Source organism: Heloderma suspectum, chromosome 1 (assembly GCF_057233095.1).
Source record: "Heloderma suspectum isolate Gila_16-S chromosome 1, 16-S_ref, whole genome shotgun sequence".
NCBI classification, from domain to species: domain Eukaryota; kingdom Metazoa; phylum Chordata; class Lepidosauria; order Squamata; family Helodermatidae; genus Heloderma; species Heloderma suspectum.
The window spans coordinates 431,600,122-431,609,583 of record NC_139458.1 but is presented as its reverse complement, the minus strand read 5'-3'; positions in this window follow the sequence as shown (position 1 = coordinate 431,609,583).

Sequence of the window (9,462 nt, the reverse complement as noted above, 5' to 3'; positions counted from 1 at the left end):
GTCCTAGTACAGATCCCTGTGGGACCCCACTCCTGACTTCCCCCTAGGGATGTCAGAGAAATCCGCTGCAGATTCAAAAGAGTCTGGTTTCTTTGGAATCCAGCCTCAAGAATCCACAGCAGATCAGGACCACTAACCTCTGCTCCAGGAGGACTGGAGGCGGAACGGCACTTGGATGCTTCTTCCAGCCAGAGCCATTCTTCTCCTCCCTGTCCCTGCTGATTGCCTTTTAAAAAAAATACCTTAAGGAAAAAAAATGGTGATGGGGAGGATGTGCCCATAGACCTATATGCAAATAGACTCATGAATCTTGTGTATAAGTCTATGTGTCCATAGGCTTATACGCAAGATTCACAGCTCTGTTTTGCATATAAGTCTATGGGCACATGCGATCAGCAGGATGTGCACACAGACTTATACGCAAAATAGAGTGGTGAATCTTGCATATAAGTCTATGGACACATAGACTTATACGCAAGATTCATGACTCTATTTGCATATAAGTCTATGGGCACATCCTCCCCATCACCTTAAAAAAAAAAAGACATTTTTTTAAGGCAATCAGCAGGGACAGGGAGGAGGCGAATGGCTCTGGCTGGCAGGAGGGAAGGTAAGTGCCCCCAGGCCAGTATCCTCTCCCCAGAATCCAAGCAAAGCAGGACCACTCTGGAGGATTCCAGGGGGGAGGAATGGATCACCTCCCCCCCGCAGATTCCGGTGGGGGATCCGTACACCCCTACTTCCCTCCATTGGGAGAATTTACCATTTATTCCTGCTTTGTCAAAAGCCCTTTGGAAGTCTATGTCAACAATGTCTACCGGATCACCCCTGTCTACATGTTTATTGACACTCTCGAAGGACTCTAAAAGGTTAGTGAGACAGAACTTACCTTTGCAGAAGCCATGCTGGTTCTTTTTCAGCAGGGCTCATCCTCCTCTATGCTTATTAATTTGATCTTTAATAACGCCTTCACCCATTTTACCCAGAATAGATGCTAAGCTAATTGGCCTGTAATTTCCCAGATCCCTCCTGGATCCCTTTTTGTAAAATGCTGTTACATTGGCCATCTTCCAGTCCTCTGGTGTAGAGGCTGATCTTAGGGACATGTTGCATATTGTGGTTAGAAATTTCATTTCTGAGTTGTTTGAGAACTCTAGGATGGATACGTATAATGCATTCTTAATTACATGATTGTCTCTATATTGAGTATTTTTAGCTGATGTATAGGCGCTTACTTGTTATCGCCAGAGGTTATTAATCAATGTGCTTTATGTGTTTACACAATATAATTTTCATGGTCCTTTGGTTTGTTTATTTTCTCCCTTTCCACTTGGTATGCAGGTATAGAACAATGATGGATATTCACATCATTCCTCATTGCAAAATTAAAAGAAAAGCCATTGAGCTGCATCTCACATCAACATATATAGATTGACACACATTCTGGCAACATTTCATGGGTTTCTATTTTTATTTCCATTTTTAAGAAAATATCTTTCAGTCATCTTGGGGTGGTGGTCCTATCCATCCTATGACTCTGCAGAAAAATAACAGGTTAAGGGGGGGTGAGATTGTATTAATGCATAGCACATAATCAGTGGGGGGGAATCTTATACAATGTGTGCAGTACTTTTACAAAAATTTCTATAAGAATCCATCAGTGGAAGTTAATGACAGGAGATGCTCTGAAGACATAATGTTTTGAACGAGACAGTCCTTGTGTAGGGACGAGTGAAGTCCTCATTTTTTCCACTTCTAAGTTCTAAGTTCATTCCATCCAGTTCTGCACTGGATTGAGACTTTTTGTTTCTTGTTTCATCCACATGAAAATGTGGACTGGGAGGGGGGCTTTTTTCAAAATATCCACTTTTTGTACACATTTCTGTGCACTTCTTCAAATGTACATATTTTGGGAATCTCTTTGTCCATTGAATAAAATGTATTGATGTGCATTTACCCCCAAATACACATTTTTGAATGCACTTGTGTGTGTGTGTGCCTTTGTGTGTCTACTGCATCATAAACACTGGGAAAATATGAATTTTGATATCTAGGTATCTTCCAGTTCATGTTCAGTTTCAGGGAGAGTGAATTTGGTGAGTTCCCACTGAAATGTGAGCCAGGTTTCCCCCCCCCATCCATTCTTAGCCTTGTGAGTTTGGAGAAACTGAGGCTGACCAAGCAGAAAAGGAGGGGGAAAGGGGGAAATACTACAAGTTAATACTACAAGAATACCATGTCTTCAGTACTTCTCACCTGCGGGCATTTAAATGTGATTGGTATTTTATTTTTGGCTGTCACCTGATTAAATAAATCTTAGGGCACAATACTATTAGGATGCCTGTCAGCCTCTGAACTCCGAACTGAGGGACATCCTATGCAGAGTGGGAGGAACACACAGGTAAGGATGTACGAAAGTTCTGCCACGGATCTTGGGGAGGCCGAATGCCAGCGCATTCGGCCCCCCAAAATCAGTGGCGGAATGGCCCCCCGGGATGGGACTTACCTTAAGCAGATCTTCCTGGCGGCGGCAGCTCCACCGGCGGCTCGGCAGCGGTTCGGCAGCGGCGGCTGCGGCGGCCGGTCTTCCGACCGGCTGCCGCCACCGCCATTTCCAGGTAAAAAAAAAAATGTGATAGGCTACGTAAAGATTTACGTAGCCTATGACGGCTAGATTTTTAAAAAATACCATGATAGGCTACGTAAATGTTTATGTAGCCTATCATGGCTGATTTAAAAAAACAACAACGTGCGTACGCAAATGGCGGTGCCCATGTAGCATTCTGGCTACATGGGCTTTTGTGCTCATCTAGCTGGAGGTCTGTGAAGCAGGAGGGAAGGAGGCTGGGGAAGCTGGAGGAGCTTCATAAGCCAGCCTCCCCAGTCCCCTCCCCAAAGGGGACTTTTTTCATTCCAAAGAAGTGGAATGTCTTTGCTAAGATGTTTCCTGCCACTCCTCGTTTTAGTATTGAAAATAATGCCCTGGTTTTTAACATCAGTTGTCCTATTATTCAGAAGCAGCTGATTCATCAAAAGGCATAAATCTATTATTCACAGTAATTCATTAATTAAACATTTTGTGATCTCTTCTGTTTTGTTTTTACTTTTTTCAAAGATAAATCTTTAATGGATAGGACTTCAAAATCCTTCCTGTTCCAGGTTAAGAAATCATCTCTGCAAGCACATTCTAGGCTGGGGGATGAAAATATGAAAAACCGAACGCATGTTCCATTTGAATTTCATGGATTTGAAAAATTCAGAAGTCTTACGGTATACAACACACGGTGCCTTCACCACATGTTCCCATGCTTGGCAATATTGAATTGCAGTCATCGCCAGAAATGCATTCACCCTCAATCGACTTGCAGTCATCTGGAGTACTCACATCTTCTTTCAGGCAGGCGTATCCTGTAGAGAGAAAGTTGTTCAACCAAGACATTCCTTCATTCTGATGCAATAGACCTGGGCAGTACATGCTGGACAAATTCGCATGACAAACTAGATAATCCTTCTGTGACCTTGTTATTATTATTATCATTTTTTTGGTGGTGGTGTTGTTGTTGTTCATTCGTGTCTGACTCTTCGTGACCCCATCGACCATAGCATGCCAGGCCTTCCTGTCCTGCGCTCTCTCCCAGAGCGTCCTCAAGTCCATATTCATTGCATCAGTGATGCTATCTAGCCATCTCATCCTCTGCCATCCCCTTCTCCTTTTGCCTTCAGTCATTATTTTTTTATCACATCATTATTCATATTTTGTAAAGCTGGAAGGGGCAACCTGCCCTACATTGCTTTGGAGCCTGGATGTGACCTACAGGCATAGGCTGCTAAATGGTCATCCCAGTTTGAGATTATCTTGAGTCCTTTTTCAGTGCGATCATGCTATACTCCTTTACCTTATTTATGCATGGGTTTGTTTGTTTTTAATGTTGAGGTATATATCCCCTACCTGCAGACACGAAGAGCATCCATGAAAGGACAACAATGGAAAAGTGTCCAGTCTGCATGATTGCAACTTGATTTTGATGTCAAGTCAGAGAGACAGAGAGAGAGAGAGAGAGGGTTATCACATTCTTGTGTCATCTGGAAAGAAGAATACTCACCTATTTATAGATCTCTGGCATGTACTTCCACGTAAGCCCTGGGTATTAATGTTCATGATGCGATGGCAGAATCTCTTGGTTCATTGCTCCTCAAGGTATCATGGTGTACCAAAAAGAAGCAGTAAACTACAGTAGAAATTGAAGGTATTCAGGGTTCACTGGATCAGAAATACTCTTCATGGTTTTTAAGGTTTCTATTTTAGTTTCCTATTTTCAGCTGTTATACTTCTTAGCTAAGAGAAATAACATGAACTGAACTGAAGGGTACACTCAAAGCAGTACAATGAGCACTTCTGCAGCCAGCCACTGGAATGCAGTTGTGTGGGCCTTTTGGGTCCTGTAGAGAGAGATTGTTATGGTATAATGGAAAAAATACCAAACAGGGGATCGGCTATATTTTGGGCAAGAGGAAGAATCAGGAAGCAGCAGGTCCATGAAATGGAGAAGGTGCAGACACGTTAGTGTGTGACAGAAAGAAGGTGGAACTGAACAACTCTTACTTTGCCCCCACAAGGGAAATTATGCTAGGCTGGGCAAGAATAGAATTACTAAGGAAAAGACAGGCAAAGAGGTGGTAGGATAGCACCTAGCCAAGCCACGATGGATGGATTTGTGCCTCGAGAGCCAGATAAACTGCATCCTAGGGTACGAAAGAAACAATATCTCAGAGCCCCTCTGTATGACGTTTTGAACATTCTTGGAGAACAGGTGGCACAAGACAGGAAGCAGTCAAATGTTGCTGCCATCTTCAAAAAGCAGGAAACTACCAACCAGACAACTTGACATCAATACCTGGCAAGTTTCGGGAACAGACCGTCAAGCAGCTGATCTGAGACCATGCCAGGGAGAACACCTGCTGTCATCATAAAGAACCAGCACAGGTTTCTTGGAATGTTGGCAAGGGGACAGTTGGTAAGGGGAATGGAAAAGGGGGAGTCTGGTTAAAAAGAAAAGAGAGCTGGAAAAGGGGAAGGGAGATAAGAGGGGGAGAAGGAAGAAGGCAGCTGAGGGGAAGGGGAGGTTTTAGCATCTGAGGGGAGACCAGAGATGGGGAGCTGATTGGCATCAGGGACAGAATGGCTGTGAGGGGGGGGCAGGACCAGGAGGCCTGCTACATGAAGGACATCTCAGAAAACAAACCAAGAAACAGTTGGAGTGGAAAGAGCTCAGACCCTGTGTGAGCACACACCAACGAGAACTGAAGAACTACAAGAAGGGACAAGGAGAATGATTCATTGTAACATGAGGGAGGGGGATTTATTATTATTATTTTTTGTTATTCATTTGAAATCCAAAGAAACTTTGTTGATATACCAAGTGCTTGTATGAATAATTTAATTCCCCATTCAGATCTTAATCTAAATGTACCTATGCCTCCAGCTGCCACACCAGAATAAATTTGTGTCCCCCTGATGGAAAGCTTGCGGGTGGACAGGGCAGGGGGAGAAATGACGAGATGACACAAATAGATTTGGGATAAAATAGGGCCACATTTATTGATAGATTACAATCTGCGAAGGAAGCACCGGCAGGCGTGCAGCAAACAAAACCAGCATGACAGGTGTTGAGTGAGGCATTTGTTGTCTGGGGCGAGGTGTGCACCATCGCCCCCCCCAATCAGACATACCCATTTTGGGGCTGGGAGACCTTCCCCTGTCACCCCCCTCCTCGAGCCACAGAACCCGAGTGGGTGAGGAGGGTTGGCCTCAGAGGTAAGCCGTTTCTCCCGACTGGGGCCACAAAACCCAGAGCCGGAAGCCTCGGGCCTTACTAGTCACCTGACATAGTGCCTATGAATGCCCACCTGTCCTCTCCTCCAGTGGAGTGCCCGCCTAGAGCCGCCAATACAGTTCATAGAATCATAGAATAGTAGGGTTGGAAGGGGCCTACAAGGCTATCGAGTCCAACCCCCTGCTCAATGCAGGAATCCAAGTCAGAGCATCCCTGACAAATGGCTGTCCAGCCTCGTCTTGAAGGCCTCCAGTGTGGGAGAGCCCACCACCTCCCTGCGGTACCCCACTCGTTACCTCTCCCCAGCTTGAGAAGGTCCCATTGATAAGCACTCTTGGAGTCCAATTCTGTAGCCAACTGTGGATCCACCGGATCGTTGTTTCATCTAGCCCACTTTGAGCTAGTTTGCTCATCAGGATATCATGGGGCACTGTGTCGAAAGCTTTGCTGAAGTCGAGGTATATGATGTCTACAGCATTCCCACAGTCTACAAGGGAGGTGACTTGATCAAAAAATGAGATCAGATTTGTCTGGCAGGACTTGTTTTTGACAAATCCATGTTGGCTTCGAATAATCACGGCATTGTTTTCAAGGTGCTTCCAGATGGATTCCTTTATCATCTGCTCCAGAATTTTCCCAGGGATTGATGTCAGACTGACTGGTCTGTAGTTCCCAGGTTCCTCCTTTTTACCCTTTTTGAAGATAGGGACAACGTTAGCCCTCCTCCAGTCATCTGGCACTTCCCCTGTCCTCCATGATTTCTCAAAGAGAATAGACAGCGGTTCTGAGAGTTCTTCTGTCAGATCCTTTATTACTCTAGGATGCAGTTCATCTGGCCCTGGAGATTTGAACTCATTCAAAGTCATTAGGTGTTCCTTGACCATATGCCTATCGATCTCAAGCTGCAATCCTGCCCCTTCAGCCTGTACTTCGCCTTTGCCAGGGGGATCATAGACCCTCTTTTGGGAGAAGACTGAGCCAAAGTAGGAATTGAGCACCTCTGCCTTTTCTTTGTCATCTGCTATCGTTTTGCCATCCTTATTTAATAGCTGAACCACCATTTCTTTCCTCTGCCTTTTACTATGCACGTAGCTGAAGAAAACCTTTTTGTTGTTTTTAGCATCCCTTGCTAACCTCAGCTCATTCTCAGCTTTAGCCTTCTGGACGCCATCCCTGCAATTCTGTGCTATCTGCCTGTACTCTTCCTTTGTTACTTGGCCTTCTTTCCACTTCCTATATGTGTCCTTTTTTGTTTTCAGGTCATCCCTAAGCTTTCTGTGAAGCCACATTGGCTTCTTCTGCTGTCTTCCACCTTTTCTTCTTGTTGGAATTGCTTGTGATTGTGCCTTGAGAATTTCCTTTTTTAAAAGCTCCCACCCATCTTGGACTTCTTTTCTCATTAGCGTCGCTTGCCATGGGACCTTCCTGATCATTGTTCTGAGTTTATTAAAATCAGCTTTCCTAAAATCCAGGGTATGCATTTGACTACACTCAGCTTTTGCTTCCCTTAGAACCAAGAACTCAAATACAACATGGTCGCTTTCCCCCAGAGTTCCTGTAACTGCTACTTTACCCACTAAGTCATCTCTGTTGGTTAGAATCAAGTCAAGGATAGCCGATCCTCTAGTTCCTTCCTCTACTTTCTTTAGGAGGAAGTTATCCATAGGGATGTACGAAAGTCACTTATCTGGTCTCGCAGCTTGCTTCGCAGTGGGGGGGGGAGGCGCTTCGCTTCTCCCCCCGAAGTTCAGGCAAGGGGGGGAGCCGTCCTGCCTAGCCTGGCCGAAATTCAGGCCGGGTGGGGAGGCTTCCCGCCTCGCCCGGCCAAAATTCAGGCCGGGGAGAAGCGCCCCGTCTCCCCGGCCGCGAACTATGAAAGTAAAAAAAAAAAAGACCCCGTGATAGGCTATGTAATGATTTACGCAGCCTATCATGGCTAGATTTGCAAAGTCAGCCATGATAGGCTACGTTAATCATTACGTAGCCTATCACAGGTGACTTTGAAAAAAACACACCGCTATTTGCATTGCCCTTATATTCGCCGTAGTCTACGTAAATCTTTACGTAGACTACCGGGACCAAATAAGGAACACAAATGGCGGCGCCCCATGGGGGCCGCCATTTGCGTACGCCCTTTTTTTTTTCAAAGTCACCCGTGATAGGCTATGTAATGATTAACGTAGCCTATCATGGCTGACTTTGGAGATCTAGCCGTGATAGGCTATGTTAATCATTACGTAGCCTATCACGGGGTTTTTGTTGTTTTTTACTTCAGCTGTAATGGCGGTGGCAGCAGCCGGTCGAAAGACTGGCTGCTGCCCCCGCCCCCGCCAAAAGCCCGCCGAACCGCCGCCAGGACCTGCTGCAGGGAGGGACATTCGGCTATGGTAAGTCCCATCCCGGGGGGGTGGCGGAGAATTTCACTGCCGATTTCGGGGGGCCAAATGCATTGGCACTTGGACCCCCAAAGATTTGGGGAGAAATTCTCCGCCATCCCTAGTTATCCACCACACAAGTTGTCATGTCATGATATTATTACAACAGTTTGGGCTTTGAATTGCTGCAACAGCCAACATGGCAATGCTTGTTGAATCATTATGCTGTGTATTTCTTCACTGGCTATTGGATGGAATGGGCAGGGAAAATACTCTGTGATTATGTATTTTCTTCCATGTGGAGACCTCAGGGTGAACTGGGAAAGTGAACTGAGAGTTCAGGGAAGTAGGTGGTTCTATGGACAGCTCCAAATGGAGGTGGGGGGCGAGCAGACTGGACACAGGCACAGAAAATTATCAAAGCTGTGGATCCAGTTGAACCAACATTGGTCGTGCTAGCCAGGGCTGATAGGAGTTGAATCCCAAAGCATCTGGAGGGCACCAGGTTGGGGGCAACTGGTTTAGAAGGCAGTAGGCAGGTCAGGCTTTTTACCTCCACCTCTTCTGGGAAATCTGTCAGCACATAAAGGGACCATGGTTGATTCTTCACAAATTGGCTCTGTTGGGGATTGGGAGTCTCTTGTTCCAAATCAGAGTAGGGGGGGGGGGCAGAATGACCTCCTTGGAACATAGCATTGGTGGCAATGTTTGTCCCTGGGATCCTCCTTCACCGAGGTTTCAAGGTTCATCCTGCCTGGGGGTGAATCCCACATCCAGCTGAACATCAGGAAAAACTTCCTGACTGTTAGTTCCAGCTGAACATCAGGAAAAACATCCTGACTGTTAGAGCAATACGACAATGGAACCAATTACCTAGGGAGGTGGTGGGCTCTCCCACACTGGAGGCATTCAAGACGAGGCTGGACAGCCATCTTTCAGGGATGCTCTGACTTGGATTCCTGCCTTGAGCAGGGGTTGGACTCGATGGCCTTGTAGACCCCTTCCAACCCTACCATTCTATGACTCTATTCTATTCTATGACTCTATCCAGCATTTCTCCTCAAACCACATGTCAAACCACATGTTGTGATAAACTACGTATGTGTTACTGGAAAGATGGAGGAGAGACACAGAATGGTAAGGCCCTCATGTCCCATATAGCGAAAGTCTGCCTTGTACTGTGGAATGATGTTGTTGCTTATTCGGTCAGTTGCTTCCGACTCTTCGTGACTTCATGGACCAGCCCACGCCAG